The sequence below is a fragment of the Thermobia domestica genome, chromosome 7, assembly GCF_964235325.1.
Source record: "Thermobia domestica chromosome 7, izTheDome1.hap1.1, whole genome shotgun sequence".
NCBI classification, from domain to species: domain Eukaryota; kingdom Metazoa; phylum Arthropoda; class Insecta; order Zygentoma; family Lepismatidae; genus Thermobia; species Thermobia domestica.
This window is the reverse complement of record NC_137460.1, coordinates 185,936,309-185,964,293: the sequence shown is the minus strand read 5'-3', so window position 1 is coordinate 185,964,293 and position 27,985 is coordinate 185,936,309. Positions and strand designations below refer to the sequence as shown.

Below are 27,985 nucleotides of genomic sequence, written 5' to 3'. Positions count from 1 at the left end.
AAAATTCTAAAGGACAAATAATTTTTTTTAACTTGTAAGGTGCCATTTGAAATTTTTTTTTGAATTTTTTTTTTAAATTTGAAAATTAAAAAAAAATTAGGTTTTCTTGTTCTCTTTTAACTTTCTTTCTCTTTTCCTATCATCTTTTTTCTTTTATCTTTGCTTTTTTTTGGATACTACACTTTTTTTATTATTATTATCTTGGTTATGAGTTTCACATGCCATATGCTTATTTTGTATTCTTTGGTAAATTTATCTTATTTTTATTTCTGTCTTTGAATGAGTGTACTTTAATTAAGGTGCAAATTGATTTAAAAATCATGCTTATATTATTTTATGATTTTCATGTATGTTCATTTGTAACTTTGACTATATGTATGTTCCTTTTAATATGTTATATACTTTTTTCCTACTGTATACTCATATTAATATGTTATTTTAGTCTCATGACAGGGTGTACTTGTTTGAGATGTACTTAAGATGATATTTCTGCTTATTTGTTTTCTAATTATGCTTTTCATTGTATTTTTATCTGTAATACCCATTACATGTATTTTTTTTGCATGTTTCAATTTTATGTTATTTAAATGTAAGCGCCCTATATTTGTATAATCCTTCTTGGGGGCACTTTGTGGCTGTAGCTGTTTGTCCCTAATAAACATTTAAACATTTAAACATAATAATAATAATAATAATTATTATTATTATTATTATTATTATTATTATTATTATTGCACGTTCTGAATTGCTTTACGTAAATGCAAGGACAAATTTTTACTTGATATATGAACATTTCCATATAATGTAACATTGATAAAATGCCACACTGCGTTACTCGTAGGGATGGACACGAACGAGTTCGAGCGAGTTTTTTTTGACACTTGATTCGACTAGAAACAGACATCTTTGAGGTCGACTCGAAAAATTTCCTCCAACTCGACTCGAATTGGGGTCGAGTTTCGAGTCGACTCGAGCCAAATCCGCTGTGTAGTTTCGGGTACATTCTTCAAGTATATTACATAGACAGTATAATTATTATCAATGACACTACTACTACTACAACTTCTTCTTCTTCTTCTTCTTCTTCTTATTATTATTATTATTATTATTATTATTATTATTATTATTATTATTATTATTATTATTATTATTATTATTATAACAACACTGTATATAAAAAGAAAGATAGGCGGTTTGTATTTGAATACTAAAAAAACTAGTTGATTGCCAACCTCGGTAGTCGTGAAGTCTAGGAGTCAAGAACATTGTTCAAGAGCTTCTGAATTTGGGTTGAGGGTCTAGGTTGAGTATTCGGGCTCGAGCCAAACACTGTTGTGAGGGCACTGGCCATATATCTTCAAAACTGCTTGGCCCGGGTTTAGAATTCTCAACGACTCGAGCAGCTCGGCTCACAGCTCATTCACTATCGACCCGAACTGTGAAGTGAGCCGAGCCAACAGCTCACCCAACCGACTCGGCTAGAGCCCTCAGCTCAGTTGAGCCGAACCGAGCAAATGGTTCATCCCTACCAAGCCAGCTCGAGCCGGTGGTTCACCCCAAGTGAGCCGGCTCGAGCCATCTTCTCAGTTGAGCCGAGCCGAGCTGAGCTTGTTATAAAAATCTCTTGTGGCCTCGCTATCAAGACGAGATGAGATGCGAGCCGTGCCCCCTCTCGTGAGCAACACTAAAAGTATTCCATATTACTGTTTGGCTTACATTTCTCATGGCTTTCGTTTTCCAGTGTAATCAGGCCATGATTTCAAGACAACTTAAAACGAACGAGCCATTTATCAAACTCGACTGGACTCGAAACTTGACGCGAAAAACTGAATCGGCTCGGGACTCGACTCGAGGATATTACCCTTGACTTGACTCGAAACTCGACTTGAATTCGAGTCGAGTAGAGTTTTAGCTTGACTCGTGCTCATCCCTATACGTTAGAAAAAATGGTTGCTTATTATTATTCTGTTAAACTAATTATATAATAATAACAATGTTATGTAAAATTAAAAATAAAGAATATAGAGAAACATTACACTACTCTACGAGGTATAATCAACGGGACTCTAGGATAAGCAAACTGATCTGAAAGAACTCCAATATTACATACCATCAGCAAACCATTTTCTAGTAATAAAGTAGGCCTGCTCATCAGAGCACAGTTTATTCATATTAACACCTTACTGTAAATTGTTAATTATGGCACCCTAGTTGTTGATAAATATTTTCCGCCGGGGCACTTCAGACACTTTACTTTTAAATTCTGTCCACCATCATCTTCAGCTCTTAAGAAAAAAGTATTCTTTCAAATGTTCGGAACAGTAAAATATTTTCGTTCTCCATCTTTATAAAAACAACACCAATGAAAGTAAAATAGACTAGGTATCATTGCACTCCTAGTTCACTCACTGAATTTATTAATTTGGAGCTGGCAAAATCTACGACAAAATCTTCCAGGTGCTTGCAATCAGTACACGTGATTTCCCTGAGGCTGTCCTCATCTTCAAAAAACAGCAAGTGGTACTACCAACTTATCTGTTCTCTGTGTGTCTGTGACTGTCGGTCACTGACATGCGTAGTTCATGCTCGATTGTTTTATTCTGATAAATTCACTTACAGGAAAGAAACATTTGTTTTCGAAAAAATATATACATATATTGTAGTTACTCATCCGAAATGTAAGGCGAAAAAAGTAACGCAAACTAGGTACGTTACTTAAAAATTTGTAACGCGTTACCGCTACAGTTACTTTGGAGAAAAATGTAACGCGTTACTAGGAAACGTTATTGCGTTACGTTACTTCCCAACACTGCCTTAGACACATGCTCTGTGTGGCCCTTTATAGAAACGAACTTACTACAACTTGGCACAAATGCATAGAAAGTACGCTGAGCACTTGGTTACTCGGGAGTTCTACTGAAATTCAATGGTTAAAGACGCTGCCAATCCTACAATATGAATATCCAGTTCGACTTTTTTTTTTTTTTTTTTTTTTGTTAGTTTGTCACTTCGAAATGTTCGCTTTGAAATGAAATGAAGTTAAAATTTTAATTTTTCCTCCCAGAGCTATGCCCTTTACTTTATAGCAGAAAAGAAAGTGAATGGTTACGGTGAATAATTTATTTAAGAAAATATGGAAGAATCCCAAGAAAACCAACATACACAATGCTGACCACTACAAATTCGAGACCTCTCGCACCAGAGATAAGCGCTCTACCACTGAGTCACCTTGTTCTTCACAATTTACCTTTCTCGTTTGTTTTACGTTGTAGGCTAGAGGAAATGAATGAATTGGTGGAACGGGAATTTTGTAGAGAACAAGAAAATAAGAGAAAACAGGAGACACGGTGTTTTCCACTACGAACTAATTTGACATGGGATAGAAGCAGGACGCTTCGCACCAGAAGTGAGCACTCTATCATTAAGCCACTGTATCCCTCTTTCTATTACTTCGAAGTTCTTTAGACGCAACCGAAATGCGGGTTCTCCTCTAATCTCACAAACCGAAAAACAAAACTGTTTCCAAAGTAACTCAATAGTAAGCAGGACCCGTTCATCTATGATATACAGCCATCTAGAAATGGTCACCAGCTGGGACGCTCGCAGGATTTTTCCAAGGGGAGACAAAAGACCAATTAAACGGCGGCGAAAGATCGCCACACAATCAAAATCACAAATACATAAAAACTTGTTGCACGCGTGCACATAATAGGTACATCACATAAAACGATTATTTACACACATATCCTTATTAACTCCAGCGGGCAACTGCCCCCTACTGTAGGCGACTATGATCATACCAAGCGAACGTTGAACTGGTTTCTTCAAAAATAAGTAGCTTACAATTCATTTCCTATTCATAATTTCACATATAGACACTATATAGACACTTTTTTCAAGTAGTCGAATGCTTAGCATGTGTATTCTTTTGTGTGCGTTGCTCTTACAACGGCACAAATGATTCGGATCCCAAATTAAACCTGCAGGAAAGAAAGATATGGAACATCTAGTCATTTTCCCCCTTATTCCAGTAACGGTCTTGAAGACAGGGTTCCTCTAAAATTTATGCCTCTATTAGCCTCACCGATTTTAAACTGAAAAATCACCTTCCTTACAGCCATGGTTTTGGAAAAGAACGACAAAACAATAACAGAATAATTAATACAAAATAAAGGTGAGTTGATAATAAAACTAATGAAACTCCGTAAAATACAGAATCCTATCTAGGTCTCGCGGTTTCGTCCAGAATTTACCAGGATTTAGTATATATGAGGCAGAATTTACTGCTTACAAATTAAATGGAATTTAGTTTAACTTTCAACGGTTATGGTTACAAGTGACACATGATGCCATTGAATTATCATTAAATTAATTTTTTATGCTCTTCCATCAGGAATCGAATCCAAGACCAAGTGCACCAAAGGTGTACACGCTAGCCACTAGACTAGCCAGGGAACTGTTTAAAGTGGGATCCGCATTATTACTTGGGAAAATGAAGTCAAATCTTTCGGTTTTATATCCCACGTCACGCCGTGTAGGCTACAGAAGACAGTGATAGTAAGAAATGAATGAAGTGATTGAATGTAGAAAGTGGGAAGAAACAGACAAATCCTGAGAAAACCCATGCACACGGTGTTTGTCCGCCTCAAAGGTGCGATGTTAACCACCAGAAACTTACTTAGCCCGGGATGAAAAGAAGGACCTTTCGCATTAGAAATGTGAGTTCTACTACTAACTCGCCGTTCTTCCTACTACTGGCTCAAATCTCGGAGGATGACGGGACATGTTCCCTCCAATCTTGGAACTGGGGAGACTGCCCCCATTAATCCGATTTGAAATGTTTTTTTTTTCTTTATTGGAGGGGAAGAAATGTGATGATTTGCATCAGATTGCCACAAAAAAGTGAGATGAAATTCATGTCCCCCCAGAATAAGCCTCAAATCTGCCCGCCTCCCAATGTTGAAGGCAACTCTGCTCTCCTGTTCCTCCACAGGATTGCTTTTCAACTTCATAAATATTTTAAACATCGCTCAAAAAAAAAAAAAAATGGTTATTCGGAGGCCAGAATTTAACCGACTTTTCTGCGATATTCTATTCGCATTCGGTTAGGTTAGGCAGTGGTGTCCAATCCCCCTTATGTCCATGACGCACCCCCCCAATTGTCTATCCATAGGTGTTCTTCCATGAAAAAAAAATATTTTCGATTATTTTTTTACACCCCTCAAACATTTTTATAGCCTATAGATTTTTAACCCCCCCGAATATTTCAATGACGCAGTTTGCGTCATAACCTCCCCTTGTGGGCACCCCTGGGTTAGGTTAATAACATTTAATTCAGACAATATTGCCGATCGAGCGTTAGGGAGTGAAGGCGGGTTAGAGCCCCGCAGGGCACGTTGTTTTCTGTCTTTGTTAGTGTTGGCCCCCATTACTATATATTATATATATATATATATATATATATATATATATATATATATATATATATATATATATATATATATATATAGAGAGAGAGAGAGAGAGAGAGAGAGAGAGAGAGAGACGTAAATGTTTCCTACATCACTTTTTAGGTCTTATTAGGCAAGCATTCCCACAGGTATGGAGCCTGGGGCTACGCACAGAAATCAGGTGTTTCATGAAGAGGAGCATCGTTAGGCGTAACGCATTAGCCAACTCCAAAAAGAAATTGGATTGAGTATAGCCCGCTCTCCCCAGTGATTTTTAACGAATCATAGTGATTCCAACGATCCATATTAGAAATAGTTCATAGTGAATCGGAATCGCATGTTATAAAGATTTAAAATGTAAACCTTGTGGTAAAGGAAGCTTTAGTATAAGTAGTAGTAGTAGCAGTACTAGTAGTAGTGGTAGTAGCAATAGTAGTAGTAGTAGTAGCAGTAGTAGTAGGAACGGGTTAGAAGTCCGGCAGTGGTTGGTTGGGTTCTTTTCTCGATATAAGTAGTAGTAGTAGTAGTAATAGTAACAGTAGTGGTAGTGATTTTAAAGTTCCGGTGACAAAGAACTGGGGGGAGCGGGCTCTACACAAGCCAAGTAACCTTGAAGACTTCCAATCCCTCGATAGATTTTCATATCACAAATTGTAACAGAAGTTTCTCACAATCAAATGCTGCTCAATGTATTTATTGCAATACTACTGAATTGAGCTGAACTCTTTTCAGCACCGAAGCAGTTTGAAACTTACATCTTACCAACTGAATAGAAAGGGGTGGAAACTGTGTAGATCTACTGTTTGTATTATACGTTGTAAGTTCATGAAACAATAAGTGTCACTTTTAGTTAAATGCCCTGCCCATATCTATGTATGTCATTAAAATTAAAATCGAATTTGCCCATTGTTATTTTTAATACAATTTCTGTTAAACTTGCATTTAAAGTTAACAAGAATAGAATCTGATACTCCTGTTTTCAATCACTAAAATCAGTTTATGGTGTAGAATATAAATAAAACACGTCCCTTCAGCAATACTGCTTCAAAACGTGTTGCATTTAACCCATTTTATTTTCATTCCTCACGCATTCATTTCTCCAATAGTATATACCACTGAATTTGAATTTGTTAACCTACCGTAGCATATATTGTGCAACATAAACATCTTCTTTACAAATGGATGCCTGGAAATAGGCGCCAATATGCATAATAATCCCTTAAAATGGAAAGCCTTTGAGCACAGGATAACGAAATAAATATTCTCAACATAGACTAAAACTAACGTGAGCAAGGAAACTACGGTCAACCATATTTGATCCGAAACTCGTACAATAGGAATAAGGCAAGTTATGGCAATTTTTTACATTAATATTGTTTTACTGTTTGAACTTCACTAAATTATGGAATGTACTGTATAAACGTATCGAAGTTCGCACGAAAACCAAACTATCTGTTCTACTGCTTTATTTTTTACAAGAGTGCTTTACTTGTGCGGTGTAGGCCTACAAACGTTTAAAGGGAAAGAAAAATTCTAAAACGTTAGTTAGAAATTAATTTCTTTTAAAGATAGAATATAATTGATAATATCACAAGATAGAACATAATTGATGTCATCACAAATGTCTAAGGGGGCAAGCCGTAACAGTGACGACGCCAGAGGGGGGAGGGGGCGAACGCCCCTGGTGGCTACTCCTACCCTCCTGACTGTCATCCAGACTGCCCCCTCAGACTCCTACAATCATAAAACATTCTACATATAGTATTTTATATCAGTATCATGACCAATCTCATTGTCAGATCGTAGCCTACTATCTATACATTTACTATGTGATAGATTAGTCCTCAAGCTTTCTTGAACAAAAGAAAGGTAAAACCAATTACATAACTTGTTTGTATCTATCCAGTTTTGAAGTTTTCAGTTTCATATTTTGTTTTATTTAAAGGTTTTTTCTATTTCCTGAAACATTATTCTCGGCTTTCAATATTCGGAGGATGGGCTTATAACAGCTTAATTTGCGACTACCAGGGGTTAATTTTTTGAAGGAAAAAAAGTTGTGTTTTCCCTTCCTGCAAATGATAATAATACTAAATGTATGGGATTAAATCGATTATTTATTTAGCTCCCAATAAAATGTATTGTCAGAATGTTGATCTTTACTTAGTAATTGGTACGCACTAGTGCTCCCTTACTTATTTTGTTTCAAAGTACTGACATGACGTCTACCATATTGACTAGAAATGTACGCGGAGCTGCTGAAAAATTCGTAGCCCAACCCAGGAGTTCACTTGGAATGGTGAAATTTTACTTCTTCTACACTTCCCCGAGAGTCAATATACTACCTTGTACAGTGCTCCAGTTTTGCAGAAGTTAAGAAAATCTGGAGACTTTCTCGCACCACTGTTCGTAACACTACCCTTATCAGATCTAAAGTTCAATCAGATCTAAGTTTGCAAATAAATACAGGGAATAGTTAAACGGAGCTAAATCTAGGGAATAAGGATGGTGATCTAGACATTGAAATCGTAGATTATGCAATGCTAATTGTGTTCGCAGGGGTTCGATGGACAGGTGTATTCTCTTAAAGGAACACAATTCCTTTCTTTTCATTTTCCGCGATGTTGAACTTTGAATTTTTCTTTCAGTTTTGTGAGTAATGTAGAGATTCTGAATTAAATATCTGACCGTTGCGGAGCTAGTCTATGAGTACGACTCCATACTTATCCCAGAAGAATGTTGCAAACAGTTTTTCAACCTACTTCTGCGTCTTGAACTTCTTGGGGCGAGGGAGAAGTGAGTGCTACTACTCCATTGACTGTTGTTTCGTTTCAGGGTCATAGTGGTACAACCATATTTTGTTCATGGTTACTATTCGTGACCGAAATGATCAGCATTACATTCAAATTGGAAGAAGACTTATCTTAATGCCGTCACTCTTTTATTCTCCTGACAGATTTTTTGGGAACCCATTGTGTCAAGAACTTGCGCATACCCAAGCCATTCTGAATTATACTACCGACGCGTCCCAAAGAAATGTCCACAATCTCTGACACAAGTTTTACTGAGACGGTAAAAACTGGGGAAGGGGGTTGCAGCCAGACCTCAGACTATAATAAGTATATCGTGAGTTTACTATACACTTTAAGAAGTGTATAAATAATAGCTTAAATTCTTTTTGTCAGTCAAAAACGGGTGGCGTACGAACCCCGGCCCCAGGTTATATCTACCACTGGCTGAAATGTTGCAATTTTCAAGAATAATGTCACAAATTGCATCCATGATTTCGGGAACAGTCACTGGATGTAAAGTCATCCTGGATGTAAAGCATAATTTGTTGAGAAACCGCCACGTTTGAACTAAGCCATCACTTCTTCACCACTGTATATAATGGAGGAGAGTCCCGTAGTTTTTCACTGATTTTCTCATTAATTTACTTTGGTGACTATCCTTGGTGGAACAAAAATGTTATAATAGTTGTGATCTGGATGTTCGTGAAATTCGCTGTTTGTTCACACATAATCACTTCAGAGGCCTGAGAAAGCAATAAGAATTTCATTATTAATATGAAAATTTGTTGAAAACATACAGTTTTTTTTTTTAGTTTTTTCAAAACTACAGTTTCATCTTTCTACCTAGTACCTACACTCCTTCTGGGTTGGATTACGAGATTTTCAGCTACGTAAATTTATATATATATATATATATATATATATATATATATATATATATATATATATATATATATATATATATATATATATATATATATATATATAGTACTAGACGAATTTGTTACTTGTAGCAAACGCGAAAGTAATTCAATTTAGGTTTCAAAAGTTGCATTGAAAAATATTTCATGTGCAGACGTTACTTATTTGTTAGTTACCAATTTTACTTGAAATAAGTTTATCATATAGGCTTAATATAAGAACAACAACGAAATACACAATGTAAAGTAAGTCACATAATAAATGTCATTTTTGGTGTGGAAAATAGCCGCCCCCCCGAAAATGTATCTGCCCCTCCTTTGCCCCCTAGGAACTTATAGCTGGCGTCGTCACTGAGCTGTAACCCTCCTCGGAATTCAAGTGAGTGAATAATTTTAATTAGGATTCCGGGCCCGGGTTGAAATTTCCAGATTTAATCCTTTTTTTTTTGTTTTTTTTTGTTTACTTCCTTACAATTTCAACTTCTATTGAAAAATGTACATTATGGACCATTAGTTGGTCAACAAAATACAGCAACGTTCCTGAACACTTATTCTATATTTTATAGTATTTTCATCCATTATTCTGTTGTCTTCATAGTACAGTGGTGGCTTAACATTGGGGAAGATGTGGGTTCAAATCCCTCAGGGCCATTCTGAACAGCGTTATAGAATTTTCTTCATTCAAATAAGGTTAACACCGGGATGATACGTTAAAGTCAGCCTCTATAAGATATACTCCCTTAGCTTCTCCTATGACGAGCTGAGTCTTAGACGTTAGAAGACCACGAATAAGCTATAAAAAATGAAAGATCATGAGAAAGTAAACTTTGCTCACCCTTTGAAAATCCTGTGTACACCCATGGATGGCATATTAGAAAAGAACATAAATTCCTTCCTATATCTCTTTGAACATCAAACTTAAAGCCTATTTTTTCTCATATCCAATTGACTACAGTTAGTATGCCTTCACACGAGATCTTGTGAGCCGCTCACGTAAGCCGCTCATGTGAAGCTGCAGCATGAAGGCATTGAATACTTCTGAGCCGCTCAAAAGATCGTGATATCAAACTGGCAGCCATGTTAGAGCCAGAGGAAGCTGCAGCTAAATCTTAGCTATAAATTGCAAGAAAGAAAAAAAAAAAGAAGAAGAAGACAGAAGAATGTGGATACATCCTATAAATCGACCAAGAGCGGAAGAATGTTCATTTTACAGTATAACGAACGTTTTATTTTGTCTGAGTTCGGTTTTATTTTGTAGTATAACTCATATATAAATGACTGCTATTTGCTGTAAGTATACACACTATTTGCAATCATTTAAATGCACTATATTTCAGAATACTTCTTATTTGGTTCATAGCGATTCAGTACACTTCAGCATAATAACATGGCGTCTTCTTGCATAAACAAGTCTAGCAACGAAATTGTTATCATAGGGGCCGTACTATTTCCTTAACAACTGCAGGTGTAGAGTGTGAGTGGAAATAAGTAGTTTGGAAATACTCTCATTGGTATTGGAAATAACTAGTTTTCTCGCCCCTAAATCATACTAAAGAGAAAAGGAAGCGAAACAATGAATCAACAAACATTGATATCTATCGACTGAAAATATAAAATCTACAATATTAACTTATTCATGACATTCGGGGCCGGATTAAGGGGTAGGTTTAAGGAGGCTGTAGGCCCGGGCCGCTAAATGGACGGGAGTCTCTACTCTGATCAAAATCTAAACTGACTGTCTAAAAACAATTATACACGATACAGGGATCGTCATAAGATAAAATATGTCCAAAAATATGAATCATATTTCCTTAACTTTCCTACTGTACTTTCACAGAAATGTATTAGACGAAGTCAGCAGGAGCCACATATTTTTTCTAGCCTCGGGTCTCCAGATAGGTTAATCCGGACCTGATAGAACTAACTCGGGAGAGTAATGCTCCCGGAAATATGAACGAAATACACGGTTCTGATTGGTTGGCGTTATCCATTTATTGCCACGTAGCATTTATGTATTATCTGTCAGAAAAGTAAATGTACACCTATTTTTCGAGTCTGGCATTCCTGCGCTCCATCCGTGGAGAGTATGAGAATTAAATCAATCAAATGTTTGCTGCGGGGCAAAAAGAAAAGTATAATCTGAATAAGACATTGCAGAGGGGCACAAGTTGTGAATACGAATAGTGCATAGTGTAAATAAAGGACGACACCAAAAGAGAAAGCCAGAAGCAGCTGTTAAACAGAGAAAAAAAGACTAAAAATTGTCGAAGTGGGAACGTAAAACCCAAATACAACAAATACGCCGACAAATAAATATTCACCACGCCATGTTCTTGGTGTAGTGGTTAAGGTGCTGGCTTATAAATGCAAAGGACGCGAGTTCGAATCCCGGCAAGGACGTTTTTTAAAATGTTTGTTAATAATACATACAGCTCACGAGAGATGGTAAAAGAGGTCGTATTTAGTCTTTCGTAGCAATTATTATTTGTAATGTTTAGTACTGATAATAGTTTTCGTCTTTGCGTGTTGCTTTTATTCTTTTCTTCATTTCGAAAGAGAATATCCGAACAAATGCCACCAAAATTCATCTTATTTTGACTGTAAATGTTATTTGCAATTAGTAAAGAACAAAAATTGAACGTTCCGACGTAGCTGCAAAAAGTTAAAAGAAAAACATGGAGGGTTTGAAGTGGAGAGGAGTGGAGGGTTTCGAATCCATACTCATGGTTATTAAAAATACAATATCTACATCCCTTACACCTCTCGACCACGTTTCTACGTTAGCAAGTAAGAGGCTTGTGTTTAGGTTAGGCTGGTCAATACGTTTTGCAAAGAGGCCCGGTTTAGCTCTGACGCAGCACAGGTGCGAGAAGGGAGAAGGGAGCAAAACACGCTTTCTCTCTCCCTCTGTGTGTCTATTTATCTATCTATCTGTATATATATATATATATATATATATATATATATATATATATATATATATATATATATATATATAACGCTATTTGTGAATGCCATAACCACCCTAATTTTTAGCGGATTGAGACGAAATTTGGCACAAACATTAATTGTTGAAATATCTTGATGAGTTCGTTAACCAGAATAATCAGATGAAAATGTTCAAAATGGCGGCCCTTCAAACTCTTAAAAAGTTCCAAGGGAACCAAATTTCGCCCATAAATAGGTATTCTGAAAGTTTGAGTAACTTTTCCTCTTTTACTGAAATATTTGTGTACAGGGACTTATCCTCTTTTATTGAAATATTGGACCCGATTAATCGCCTTAAGAAGGTTCACGCCCTTTCGCTACGGTCAGGCTTTTTTTTTTTTGCAGGAGGGGGGGTATTTTCCTATCGGAAAAAGATGATTATTAGTGATGATATGAAATTACACATTGAAAGTGAAGTTACTTTTGAAACATGTTATTTGAAAGAATAATATAATAAATGTGCTTTCCCCTAACACAGAGAACTGTAAATCATGTATTTCGAGTTCGGGAGGTGAATGGCGAGGAATGTTATTTGATTTGCTTTTTAGTAACACATTGCATTGCAAATAAAGGTAGGTAACATTAGTGGTAAGTAAAACAACAACACCAACAACATAAATAATAATAATAATAATAATAATAATAATAATAATAATAATAATAATAATATAATAATAATAATAATAATAATAATAATAATAATAATAACAGGTGTTGTTTGTGGCAAGGCAATATCTTCCTCAATTCTTCTTCAAACGTAATGATTGTAACGCCATATCTGCCTTACAAACAAAATATTAGTAATTTATATCGAGAGATGGGAGCAACGTTGGACAGTATGCACTCATAGTACTCAGAAAAATAAGCGATTTCAATGCAAAATGAACGAAAAGTCATTGTCATGGGAGTCATGGGGCCACGGCAGAGCCCACTTTAGGCAAAATGCCGATAACTTATATCGAGAGAACAGGAGGTGATAGTGGGATGGGACCAACGTTGGACACCCTGGACACATAAGGCGCATCAAAAAAATTAGAGGGGAGTGCCAGCCAGAATTATATTGTCGAAATACATACACGAGTTAGCTAGTAATATTTCATATTATTATTATTATTATTATTATTATTATTATTATTATTATTATTATTATTATTATTATTATTATTAACTAACTAACTAAGTAACTCTATGGCCTATGGAACCCAGAGGTTCAATGCCGCGTTCACAAAAGCTCTTCACTGACTTCTATCCTTAGCTAATTCGATCCAGTTTCTACTTTGTATTCCTATCTCTGCGAGATCCATCTTAGTATTATCCTCCCATCTGCGCCTAGGTCTTCCTAATGGTCGTTTTCCTATGGGTCTACCAGTCAAGACTTTGAAAGCGTTTCTACTTTCTTCCATTCTAGCTACATGACCTGCCCACCTAAGCATCTTAGACTTGACGACCCTAACAATGTTGGGTAAACCGTATAAACTATGTAGTTCCTCGTTATGAAGCTTCCGCCATTCCCCATTCCCGTTCCTCTTGGGTCCGAATATTCTTCTCAGGATCCTGTTCTCAAATACTTTCAGTCTATGTTCTTCCCTCAGAGTAAGCGACCATGTTTCGCAACCATACAGAACAACAGGCATGATTATCGTTTTATATATTTTAAGCTTCAAATTCCTCGACAGAATTCGCGACGACAAGAGATTTTGAACCGAATAGTAACACGAATTCCCTGCTTTTAGTCGACATTTAATTTCTTCGTGAATATGATTTTCGTCTGTTAATATTGATCCTAAATATTTGAAAGTATCCACTTTATCAAAAGTATTATTTAATATTTTAACGCCTCCACAATTTGCCGTATTACTGTCCCGACGCACTTCCGTGTATTTAGTTTTCTCTGCATTTACTTCTAAACCCATGTCCCTGCAAGCGTTTAATAATATCTCTGCATTTATTTCTACTGTTCTCCTATCATCCCCTATTAAATTTACATCATCAGCATATGCCATAACATGGTGAATGCCGTTCAACTGTAGGCCCTGGTTGCTATCTTTGATTTTCCTTATGGCGTATTCCAGCACAAAGTTAAATAATAATGGCGACAACGCATCTCCTTGTTTCAGGCCATTTTTGACGTGGAAGCTCGTGGACAAAAATTATCCTACCCGGACTTTACTTTGGGATTCACTTAAACATATCTTAATTAATCTAATTAGCTTTCTTGGTATTCCAAGCTCTGTAAGAACGTTGTATAATGTTTCTCTCCTAACAGAGTCGTAAGCCTTTCTAAAATCAATAAATAGTTGATGTACCGGGGTATTGTATTCCCACTTCTTTTCGAGTATTTGGCGAACGATAAATATTTGGTCGATAGTTGATCGATTTCGTCTAAATCCGCACTAATAATCTCCAATGATTTCATCTGCGTATGGGGTCAATCTTGCTAACAGAATATTTGAAAGGATTTTATAGGATGTTGATAGAAGAGAAATGCCTCGATAATTATTACAGTCAGTTGAGTCGCCTTTCTTGTGAATTGGAACAATGATTGACTCTTTCCACTCTTGTGGCAATTCTTCCTTGTTCCAGATAAGGAGAATGAGTTTGTGTATCTTGTTCCACAATTTTTCGCCTCCAGCTAAAATTAACTCAGCCGGAATTTCATCTACACCCGGAGATTTGTGTTTCTTTAATTTCTTTATAGCGGCTTCCATTTCTATTCGATTGGGTTCTGGAATATACGGTTCTGCGGTGTGTATCTCCTTTTCTCCACGCACATTAGTTTTTGGCTGCGTGTTCAGCAAATCGTCAAAGAAATCTTTCCATCTATTTAAGAGACTATCCGTGTCAGTGAGAATTGTCCCGTCAGATTTCTTTAATATATAAGCAGGAGGTTGATAGCCTTTCTTAAATTTGCTGATCCCCTTATACATGTCCCGAATATTTTTATTTTTACTATTATCTTCAAGTTCCTTAATTTTAGCTTTCAAAAAATCGCGTTTCTTTGTTCTAAAAGTTTTGGAAGTTTCCCGCCTGATATCTGCAAAATTTTGTGTAGTTATTTCATTCGGATTTTGTAGCCACCGTAATTTTGCCTGTTTTCTCTTCTCTGCTAGTTTAATGCATTCTGCTAGTTTAATGCATACCATTACAAGCAGAAACGTGACATTTGGAAAGAATATTTCGGTTTGGTTTAATGTTGCCCACGAGAAGAGGAATTTCTCATCTCGTTTCTAAAACAAACAAAATAACATGAGAATTAACATTTTACATTCGAGACGGGACAAGGCTAACTCAAAATTTTCGTCTCGCTTTGGAGATGAGAATTGAGACAAGACGAAAAGTATCGTAAACATTTCCCGTCTTCTCCCGATTCTGGCGATAGTGTATGTCCATTCTTTAAGTAACAATTGCTCTCATAGGCTATTTCGTTACATTGTATTTCAGAGCTCATTGAATTATGGTCAGTGTAGGTACTTTTGTAGCAAAGCTTTTATATTTACCTCTGCATATCCTAAAAATTAGTTTATTATATGCCTTACCGTTGCGTGATATTGAGTTATTTTTATTATAGTTATTTTCCTTAAAACATACAGTAGAATACTTTCTACATGAAACTTCAATGGAACGCTCTAGTTTAAAATGTTGGTAGTTGCAGAGGCGTGTCTTGAAGGTACGGAACCCTTTTCCCGAAATCTCTACTTTTAAGTAAATTTTGCCTAATTTTAGGGCAAGTTTAAAACTTTTAATGCAATTATTATTATTATTATTATTATTATTATTATTAATAATAATAATAATAATAATAATAATAATAATAATATATTAACATCGTGTATAATCGTTAAAAGATATGCGCTTTGTATCTGAATAGTAAAAGCTAATTGACTGTCGATCTAGTCGTCGAGTAGTTTTCAGGAGGAAAGGACATCCGACACGTTCTGGGTTTAAGTTCGGAAGGGACAAGTATTCGGACTCGAGCCAAAAATTGTTAAGAGTTATAGGCTTCAGCCAAACATGTTCAAAACAGCCGGGACCGGGTTTAGGTTTGTCAACGGCTCGAGCGGCTCGGCTATCAGCTCATTCACTATCGAACCGAACCGAGAAGTGAGCCGAGGCAACAGCTCACCCAACCGAGCAGATTTGAGCCATCGGCATAGTTGAGCTGATTCGAACCGTGCCGATGGACTAGTTTCAACTTAGCTATCTCTAACCGGTTCACATGAGCCGAGTAGGTGACCCATCCGAACTGAGAAAGCTCGAGCCATCGGCTCAATTGAGGCGAGTCGATGGCTCGTTCCAACTGAGCCGCCTCAAGTCATCGGCTCAATTGGGCCGAGCCGACGGCTCATCCCAACCGAGCCGATTCGAGCTGTTCGCTCAGTTGATACGAGCCGAGCCGGTTGATATCACTACCCGGGTTGGTCTTCCGCTTGGATACAAGAATTCGACCCTGCAAGTCTTAGCCTTGATTTTAAAAACTACAGTATATACTTATATTGGTGATTACGACATTTGGGGCTATCTCGTAATAATAAAAAAACTCTTGTCTTCTCGTTATCTAGACGAGACGAGATACACTAAAATTCCCCCAGGAGATGCACTCAAATTACGAGACGAGATACACCCCTGTCGTGAGCAACACTAAAAGTATTCCACCTTCTGCTTACATTTCTCAGCGTTCCATTGAAGTTTCATGTAAAAAGTATTCTGCTGTATGTTTTAAGGAAAATAACTGTAATAAATATAACTGAATATCACGCAACGGTAAGGCATATAATAAACTAATATTTAGGATATGCAGAGGTAATATAAAAGCGTTGCTACAAAAATACCTACAGAGACCATAATTTAATGAGCTCTGAAATACAAAGTAACAAAAAACCTATAAGATTCAGTCTACAGAGCAATTGTTACTTAATGAATTGTCATGCACTATTTCCAGAATCGAGAGAAGACGGGAAATGTTTACGATACTTTTCGTCTCGTCTCGATTCTCATCTCCAAAGCGAGACGAAAATTTTGAGTTAGCCTTGTCCCGTCTCGAATGTAAAATGTTAATTCTCATGTTATTTTGTTTGTTTTAGAAACGAGATGAGAAATTCCTCTTCTCGTGGGCAACATTAAACCAAACCGAAATATTCTTTCCAAATGTCACGTTTCTGCTTGTAATGGTATGACCTGAGCGATAATTAGCTCCTAGCATTTAATCTTCTACGAGATAATAATAATTATTATTAGTTTATTATTATTACTATTATTATTCCTGAAGATTTGATATTTCAAGTATTGAAACATCCGAGTATTCAAATATCTGAATATATTGAAACTTACGTTATCGCCGACCAATCGCCATCAAAAATCATAATGTAAAAAAAAATTACGACGTGCATTCGCACAAGCACCTTGACCACTGAACCGCGATCGCTACGCGGTAAACGATTCGTCTTTAGTCTGGTTACGTTAGGTTTCTTTGTCTCCGCTTGCAAACTTGTATGTTATATTTCTTCGATTCAAAATGTCTTTCGTATTTCTTTTATGATGTCAGCAAAGTTTACATTAATAACTTGAGTTGTTCTTAAACCGTTGGTTCACAAATTTGTCTTTACCCCACACGAAACTACAAATATGACAGATTGAATTCTCATACTCTCCATTTCTTTCAAAGCAGTCGCCATTACCTGGTCAAAGACTTATTTCCTCCACGATTCATATTAACCAAAATAAATTCATTTTTCGGAGGCGGAACTTTCACTTTCTGGATTTCGGAAAATTATGGAATTCAGTTATACTCCGGAATTCAGAAGAATTCCGGAACTCGGAAAGAATCCGGCATTTAGAACATTCCGGAATTGAGTAAAACTCCGGATTTCGAAAAAATCCGGATTTTTCCGAATTCCGGAATTATTCCAAAATCGGAATTTTCCGAATTCCGGAATTTGTCCGGTATTACATTCGGGAGTCCGGAAAGTACATATTCGGGAATTGGCCATCCCTAGTTTATACACAACGTTTCAGAACACTAAGCTAATAGCTGTCTACACACAAATAAGTAATGCAAAGCATTTTGTCTCCTCCAATACGTCATGTATTAAAATCCCACAACAGTTTCAGTACCTAACCAGAAATTGCATGTGTCTAGCAACTGGAAGCTGAGGTATGAAGAATTGTACTGTGTCTTATCCTTTTGTGTCTTTTTGTGTCTTATACAACCCGGCAAACAACTGAATATCTAAGCAGCTTTCGTTAAATCCAAGTTGTAGTACTCACAGTTACATCCATTTGTGTCTATATGATCGTGTTAGTAAAGCTTACTATATGATAGAGTTAGTAAGCTCTCTGCTCTTCCGTAAAGTTGTGATACGATCTACTAACAGGATACAGAACCAATTATCAATTTACCCAAGTTGTTGTATTACTGCACAACTGCTTCCGCCTCTGTCAACTCTGGTCGATCTCGTTGACGCGACATATTTGCTTTTTTATACCCCTTTCTTCGCTTACTGAACTAAACAGTAACTATTCTAAAATATGGTACTGCGCATGCCTCGTAGATAAATATTTCTGATGCCAATAGTTTCCGTTTTGTCCAAGGAATGTTCTTTCTCTTATTCCCAGCATGACCCTTTGTTACATTATATGAAGAGCATGTAGGTCTAAATACTTCATGTATTACGTAGAATGTAGGTTTAACTCTTCCAGCAAAGAAGGAACATGTGATTATAGTATACAACCCACAGAAGAGATAGCTGGCAATTCTGTGGTCGTAATCTCTAACGACACAGGGGGTGAGCAGTGCGATTCCCGCAGGTCTAGTGGCTAGCACGTGTGCCTTTGGTGTATGGTGTCCCGGGTTCGATTCCCGGCCGGAGAGCATTTATAATTTTTAACTGTCCTCGATGTTTCTGTGTTCGTGTCCCTGTCGTTATAAGTTGTTGGAAAAAGCAAGTTAAACGAGTGAAGCAAGTAAAATTAGCAATAAGTAAGTTATTGAAACACGTTCGGTGATTCAGTTTTAAAAAAAGTGGACAAAGCACTGGCCTTTCGCGCCGATCATGCGATTTCGAATCTATCTCGGCTTGATTTTTTATCCATTTAAGAGAAGGTTTTGTTTCTTTTCGCTACAGGTAGTCACTCTTTTCGTATTTTTCGCCGTCCTTCACAGTTAAAGTAACTGGCTTTTCTTATTCTTTCTACGAATGACGGATCTTCTCTTTGGTATCATGTCAATCATGCACACGTAATGAAAAGACGCTGTTGATAATAATAATAATAATAATAATAATAATAATAATAATAATAATAATAATAATAATAATAATAATAATAATAATAATAATATAATGAAATATTACTAGCTAACTCGTGTGTGTATTTCGACAATATAATTTTATACTTTTATGTGTAAATAAGTAAGGCTGGCTGGCGCCCCCTCCCCCTAATTTTTTGATGCGCTTTTTATGTCCACGGTGTCCAACGTTGGTCCCATCCCACTATAACCTCCTGTTTTCTCGATATAAGTTATCGACATTTTGCCTAAAGAGGGCTCTGCCGTCTCCCCATGACTCCCCATGACAATAACTCTTCGTTCATTTTGCATTGAAATCGCTTATTTTTCTGAGTACTATGAGTGCATACTGTCCAACGTTGCTCCCATCACTCTACAATTTCCCGTTCTCTCGATATAGATTGCTAATATTTTGTTTGTAAGGCAGATATGGCGTTACAATCATTACGTTTGAAGAAGAATTGAGGAAGATATTGTCTTGCCACAAACAACATCTATTATTATTATTATTATTATTATTATTATTTATGTTGTTGTTGTTGTTGTTGTTTTACTTACCACTAATGTTGCCTACCTTTACTTGCAATGCAATGTGTTACTAAAAAGCAAATCAAATAACATTCCTCGCCATTCACCTCCCGAACTCGAAATACATGATTTACAGTTCTCTGTGTTAGGGGAAAGCACATTTATTATATTATTCTTTCAAATAACATGTTTCAAAAGTAACTTCACTTTCAATGTGTAATTTCAAATCACTAATAATCATTTTGTTCCGATAGGAAAATACCCCCCCCCTCCTGCAAAAAAAGCCTGACCGTAGCGAAAGGGCGTGAACCTTCTTAAGGCGATTAATCGGGTCCAATATTTCAATAAAAGAGGATAAGTCCCTGCACACAAATATTTCAGTAAAAGAGGAAAAGTTACTCAAACTTTCAGAATACCTATTTATGGGCGAAATTTGGTTCCCTTGGAACTTTTTAAGAGTTTGAAGGGCCGCCATTTTGAACATTTTCATCTGATTATTCTGGTTAACGAACTCATCAAGATATTTCAACAATTAATGTTTGTGCCAAATTTCGTCTCAATCCGCTAAAAATTAGGGTGGTTACGGCATTCACAAATAGCGTTATCTATCTATCTATCTATCTATCTATCTATCTATCTATATATATATATATATATATATATATATATATATATACAGATAGATAGATAAATAGGCACACAGAGGGAGAGAGAAAACGTGTTTTGCTCCCTTCTCCCTTCTCGCACCTGTGCTGCGTCAGAGCTAAACCTGGCCTCTGTGCAAAACATATTGACCAGCCTAACCTAAACACAAAGCCTCTTACTTGCTAACTAAAGTAGAAACGTGGTCGAGAGGTGTAAGGGATGTAGAAATTGTATTTTTAATAACCATGAGTATGGATTCGATACCCTCCACTTCCATGTTTTTCTTTTAACTTTTTTGCAGCTACGTCGGAACGTTCAATTTTTATTCTTTACTAATTGCAAATAACATTTACATTCAAAATAAGATGAATTTTGGTGGTATTTGTTCGGATATTCTTCTCTTTCGAAATGAAGAAAAGAATAAAAGCAATACACAAAGACAAAAGGTATTATTAGTACTAAACATTACCAATAATAATTGTTACGAAAGACTAAATACGACCTCTTTTACCATCTCTCATGAGCTGTATTATTAAAAAAAATTAAAAACGTCCTTGGCGGGGATTCGAACTCGCGTCCTTTCCATTTATAAGCCAGCACCTTAATCACTACACCAAGATCATGGCGTTGTGAACGTTTAGTTGTCGGCGTATTTGTTGTATTTGGGTTTTATGTTCCCACTTTGACAATTTTTAGTCTTTTTTTCTCCGTTTAGCAGCTGTTTCTGGCTTTCTCTTTTGGTGTAGTTCTTTATTTACACTATGCACTATTCATATTCAAAGCTTGTGGCCCTATATAATGTCTTATTCAGGTTAGACTTTTCTTTTTGGCCCTCAGCAAACATTTGATTGATTTAATTCTCATACTCCCCACGGATGGAGCGCAGGAATGCCAGACTCGGAAAATAGGAGTACATTTACTTTTCTGACAGATAATACCAGAAATCAAAGGCTTGCTGCTATCGGCCTTCATGGCCAAGCATGTGGGGGATTCCAGTGCTAGCCGTCTTACTGTGCGGACGTGTGGATAGTGCTCTGCGAGTGTGTTTTTATAGAGTGTTGTTTAGCGAGCTATTTGCTCGAGAACGTATCGTTCTCTATTGGTGTTTTGTTTATCAGTGAATCATGAATACCATACGTAAAAATACCGTCAAAATTGAATTTGATAAGAGTTTACGCCATTAACGACCCACGCCACTTAAGGTTCATACCTGGCTTGCCGAGAAAGTAAAGCTCATCTTGGACCAAGTTGAAGCCATTCAATTGCACAACGAACAGTATTGTCTTTATGTTAAGTTTAGTGCCCCTAGTACTTATGATAATTTTTTGCGTACGACACCAGAAAAGATGATTTTTATTCATTCTGATGGGACAGAAAGTTTCGTCCATATTTCCAGCGGAAGTGAAGATGTCACACGAGTGCGGGTTTTAGAGTGCCCATTGAACTCAGTCCCGAAGTGATTCACGCAACATTAAGTCCTTGTGGATCTATTTCTAAAGTAATCAATGAACATTGATCTGATAAATTACATTTTCCAGTGTCTAATGGAGTTCATGTTGTGTATATGACTCTAAAAAAGCATATTCCGTCTAAAGTAATATTTCAAGGTCATCGTGCTGCAGTTATGCATCCTGGTCAGCCCCCTACTTTTTTTCTATTGTACCAGTAGTTCGCATGTTTATAGTCATTGTAATAAACGGCAGCCTCGTAATCTACCTGCCAGACATTCGTCTGTACTTTACAGATGACTGAGCTGTTTGTCGGACCTTTACCCCAAACTCCTAAGTAGTCAAGGTCTACTTCGTCTCGTACCACCACTGCCTCGTTAGAAGCTGTGGATATGCCCGAACTTGAACCAGGTGTTCCTAACATACAAGATGTGCAACTTTTCCCCTCCTTACGACCACCAGATTCACAAGCGTTATCCCCTGTTATTACTAGTGCTATCATCCCATGTTAAGATATTCATACCAGTGTCACTCCTACAGAATTTTCGGAGAGTTCCCTACCTGCTCCTGTGCCTTCCCTCCCTGTTGATTCATCAAGTATATCCCTCAATAGTGGTTATGTGTCTGCTAACTCAAGTGCTTTCCTCGACAACTCTATAAGTGGACATTATACTGATACACTGATGCACCCTACCGTCGAAGACACAGGTGGTCGAAAGAAGAAACGAAAAGTATCGACAGCCAAGCAACAGTCAAGTTTTCCTCGTGTACTTACTTCAGACGGTGTTAAATCATCTTCAGAGGCATCAAGTGAAGGTCAATTGCCTCCCAAAGGTTACTTCAGCAGTTCCAACTCAACCATAGTGTTTACGTTTTTGGTGTTTTGTTTTCGTATTGATAAGACTGACTTTCCTGTTCCTCGTTCTTCAAGATGTTGTTTACATATTGGTGTTTGTGCATTCCCCTAGTTTTTTTTTACTCCGTATCTTATGTTTCCCTTTCATTTTGCAACACTTAACTTTAACAAACATATTAGCGTTAAGCGGCGTGCCGTCAAGAGGACTAGGCTAGTCCCCTGGCATTTTAATTAAAGTATTTTGTGATAAATATATACCAAAGAAAACGAAAACATTGTTTGTTTTCTCTATTTTCGTAAAATAACAATATTTCAATTGTTCTGACACAACTATAGTCAGCGCCCGTGTGCTGGGTGCGACAGCGAAGTGGAGATCGGAAACGATCGGGTTTTAATCGGCTTTTCCCGGGGAAGGGAACAGGGTCCAGCCAGCTAGTCCTCATATCATATTGTCTAAGCTCTAAGCATGGGCGTTCTGTCGTTAGCGAATTTAATGCTCGTTTGCTTTTCCCACTGAGCCACCGCGTCCCCGAACAACGAGATTGAGTCTGTGAGCATAGCAGTGTATGGTGAGTGCACTCGAACACCTTTTCACAAATGATTGTAAACCGTTCAAATGTCTAGAAAATGTGGCAGCTCCATCCATAGCCTAGTGCTACAAGCTTTTGCTTACAATTAAAATGAGAGAGAATTTGGAAAGCATGCTCACTTAAAGCAGTCGCAGTGCAATCACTAGTAACATCTGCAAAACAAATAAATCTTTCATGAATTGCCGTCTTTCACGTATCGATTGAATGTTGAGAGATCTTTGCAATGTCCGTAGTTTTGTAATATAATATAATTCTGAATTCTGTTTGATGTTCCTTTAAACACTCCCATGCTGTGAAGATAAGTCAACATGGGCGCCCGAACGAGAGAGCAGGGTGGGGCCCGGACCTTCCTCTGGCTCACGAAAATGTATACGTAATATTGTAAACCACGTTTATTAAATACCAGAAATACCAGACGCAACATAGCAACCATGGAGATGGGCCCCTCCCTAGAAAATTTTCTTCAGGCGCCCCTGCAATTCCATTTAATGCCGTACTTAGAAAGTAACTGAATTACTTCAATATAATTTCCCTAATTGACAGAATCTTCCTGTTTGTCATGACTTCTAAATGATAGCTCTTGTTTAGCCATAAAACAAGAGGAATAAATCAATCGGTTCATTAGTTCTCGGTTTGAATCAACTTCTGCATTGCTTGCTCAATTGAAAATTAATTCTGGTTTCCCGAAAGTTTTCAATTTAGTTATTGTGGACAGGTGTGAATAACATTTTTCTTTGCGCAACTTGGGTTTGTGAAAATTGTTCATGTCACAAAAACCATCATTCTTTCACACGTCCTTTTCTATGTGGAACAGAATACAAGGCCAGCAATACAGTTTGTTTCTTGTCTTACATGCAGTTAACTATTTCGAAGAAGCAAAATAATACGTTTTGATATTATGTATATAATCTTTCATTTTTGTCTAAATGGAAATGCTTGGAGTTGTTCTACCACTGGTTATTATTTGTTGCATTTCTTGAAAATTAAGGAATCCAATGGTTCAGAATACAAGACTGAAACGGCCGATCCCCACCCCTACTGTCCCCTATACCAATTGAAGTAATATCACTGCTTGCGCCATCGCTTTGCTGCAAGGGACTCGATTTCTCAGACGAGTCCCCTTTCATACTTTATTCTTCGAGTCATTTTCAAAATATATGATAATCTAAAATGTTCACACTTCACTAGATTTCTTAAAGTGTCAAGATTAATACTGTAAATTTAATAGCGTTAAAATTATTAGAGCGTTCACCTCCGGTGCTTGGGGTTCCTGGTTCGATCCCAACTCGCGCCGTGTGAACTTTGTGGTGGACAAACATCGTGCTCGTGGGTTTTCTCAGGGTTCTCCCGTTTCCTCCCACTTTCTTCATTCCACCATTTCACTCATTTCTCATTATCACCGTCTCCTTTAGCCTAACCGGCATAACCGTGGGACGTTAAACTTAAAGATTTCATTTCATTTTCAATCTCGTTGTTCCACAGTTTGTTAATTACATCAAGGAATGTAAAATATTTTTTAGAAGTGGCATTCCAAATTTCTTTTCATATTCATCGAAACGCTGTAACGCGCTTGCTGAATCAGAAGTAACTAAGCGATTTCCAACGGTTGCCACTATAAGATGGAATTACAATTCCAAAATTGTGAATGCAGTAAATGAAAATCAAATAGAACTCTTACGGTGTTCTAAGAACATTGTAGAAGATTCAGATAATTACGACACCGAAGCTTTCATTACTACAAAAAAGAAAAAAAGAAAAAAAAATGTGTGAGTTATCATTGAAGGATTTCGATTTTGCATTTCTACTGTTTTCAGTCATTTTTTTTTCGCGCACGGATATACTATTCAACATTCTTTAAAGTAAAACCTTGGATATGAAATATTACATCGAAAAAGTACAAAAGATGGTATCTCAACTTAGAAATGCAAGAAACGATTTTGAAGACTTATAGAAAAATAGAATTGGATGACAACGGGAATCTTCTAATAAAAGACGCAAAGTAGATGACTCAACAGATTCAGAAATTAAATACGTGCGTCTCTTCAATGACATTATTGATACTGTGGTTTCAAGATCTCAGTGAGTTACAATTTCTTGAGCTGTTAGATTTAAAGAATTTTCAGTGCTTGAAATCTCGATTTCCTGATTGCTTCTTTCTGACCCTTAAATCAATTTACGGGAGTTTTTTAATTTTAACAATTTGCGGAGTGAATTAATATAGATTTACAGACTCTTAGATTTTTCAAATAAAACTGTGACTGAAATTATCCATTTCTTGAAAGAAAGAGGCTTGGTTGAAGAAGCGTTTACAGAAACATATAAGTTGTGTTATTTGGTGTCAACAATACTACTCAGGACCTCCACTCTACAGCACACATTCTCTTCGAACCTAGTCCCCTGGGAGAAAAGTCACGGCACGCCACTGTTAGCGTTCTTAAATTTACTGTTTTACAGGACTTTTTACGTTGTCATTCCATTGATGTTTGCTTCTTACAGGAAGTTGGTACTGCATCCTTTGTGAATATTCACGGCTACAATGTTTATAATAATTTCACTTACAACGCTACAGGTACAGCCATTCTTGTTCGTCAAGGTATACAGTTTGACAATGTTTTTTACCATCCATCTGGTCGCTTAATTACTGGTATGACAGGAGATGTCAAAATTTTGAACCTGTACTCACCTTCGGGGAATAATCAAAGGGCTGCCCGCAATGAATTTTTCGAAACAGTGGTTGCCCAGGAATGTGACGGAAATTATGCTGGTCTTATTATAGGGGTGATTTTAATTGTGTCATACATCAATCACAGAAACCGAGCTACAATTATTGTCCTACTCTGTTCAAATTGGTAACTGGCCTTGGTATAAAAGACTGTTGGCTTACGTTACATCCGGCTTCCCCAGGTTCTACGTTTTTGACGCATACAAGCTCTCCAGGATAGATTTTTTGTTACTCAACCTCTGCTTCGCGGGCTACTTCATTTGCAAATTTCTCCCACTTGTACTTCTGATCACTTTGTACCACATTTAAATATTCTGTTAAACGTTAACAAAATACCAAGAGGCAGAGGTCTCTGGTATCTCAATACATCTGTTCTACCTGGTAGTGGGACAATTATATGTATCGTGGCGGACATAAGTCTTTGTCCAGGTAATGGCGACTGCTTTGAAATAAATGCAGAGTATAATTAAATCTGTCATATGTGTAGTTTCGTGTGGAGAAGAAACAAACTTCTAAACCAAAGGTTTAAGAACAACTCAAGTTGTTAATATAAACTATTTCAAAGATTACTGACTTACATCGTGATAAAAGAAACACGAAAGACGTTTTGAAATGAAGAAAAGTAACGTACAACTTTCCAAGCGGAAGCAAAGAAACCTAACGTAATCAGTCTAAAGACAAATCATTTATCGCGTAGTGATCGTGGTTCAGTAGTCAAGGCGCTCGACCAGTGATATGGAGTTTTGTGGATCGAATCTCCGTCGGGAAAGTTTTTTCTTCTTTCTTACTTTAGAATTTTTGGTGGCAATGTCACGTTTTTATTATCTTCAGATATTTGAATACTTGGATGTTTGAATACTTGAACTATCAAATCTTCAGGAATAATAATAGACTAATAATAATTATTATCTCGTAGAAGATTAAAAGCTCGGAGCTAATTATCGCTCAGGTCATACCATTACAAGCGGAAACGTGACATTTGGCAAGAATATTTATTTATTTGTTTTTTTTTATGTTGCCCACGAGAAGAGAAATTTCTCATCTCGTTTTAAAAAAATGACATGAGAATTAACATTTTACATTCGAGACGGAACAAGGTTAACTCAAATTATCGTTTCGCTTTGGAAATGAAAATCGAGACGAGACGAAAAGTATCGTAGGGCCTAAACATTTCTCGTCTTGTCTTGATTCTCGAAATAGTGTATGTCCATTCTTTAAGTAACAATTGCTCTATAGATTGAATCTTAAAAGCTATAGGCTATTTGGTTACCTCGTATTTCAGAGCTCATTGAATTATGGTCAGTGTAGGTATTTTTGTAGCAAAGCTTTTATAATTGCCTCTGCATATTCTACAAGTTAATTTATCATATGCCTTACTGTTCAATTATATTCAGTTATTTTTATTAAAGTTATTTTCCATAAAACGTACAGTAGATCACTTTCTACATGAAACTTTAGTGGAAAGCTTTCGTTTAAATTTGGGTAGATGCAGAGGTGTATCTTGAAGGCACGGAACCCCTTCTCCGAAATCCCTACGTTTAAGCAGGGGCGGATCCAGAACCGACTTCTGGGGGGGCGGTGGGTTGTCATACTGCTACTTTTAAGGGCTCCAAACTTTGGGATGGGTTTTATTTATATATATAAAAAAAGAAAGTTTCCTCTTCTGGGGGGGCGGGGGGCGATCGCCCCCTCTGGATCCGTCACTGCGTTTAAGTAAGTTTTGCCAGATTTTAGGACAACTTTAAAACTTTTAATACCATTATTTAT

At 36.8% G+C, this 27,985-nt stretch overlaps 1 protein-coding gene across 1 annotated transcript in view; it reads right to left on the bottom strand.

The window, feature by feature from the left end:
- LOC145690612 (uncharacterized) overlaps positions 1 to 6,696 on the bottom strand; it is a 54,214-nt gene extending 47,518 nt beyond the window's left edge. Inside the window, exon 1 of the mRNA XM_081765673.1 lies at positions 6,590 to 6,696. The gene's annotated coding sequence lies outside the window, so the exon portion shown is untranslated. The remainder of the gene's footprint in view (positions 1 to 6,589) is intronic.
- Positions 6,697 to 27,985: the final 21,289 nt, after the last annotated feature.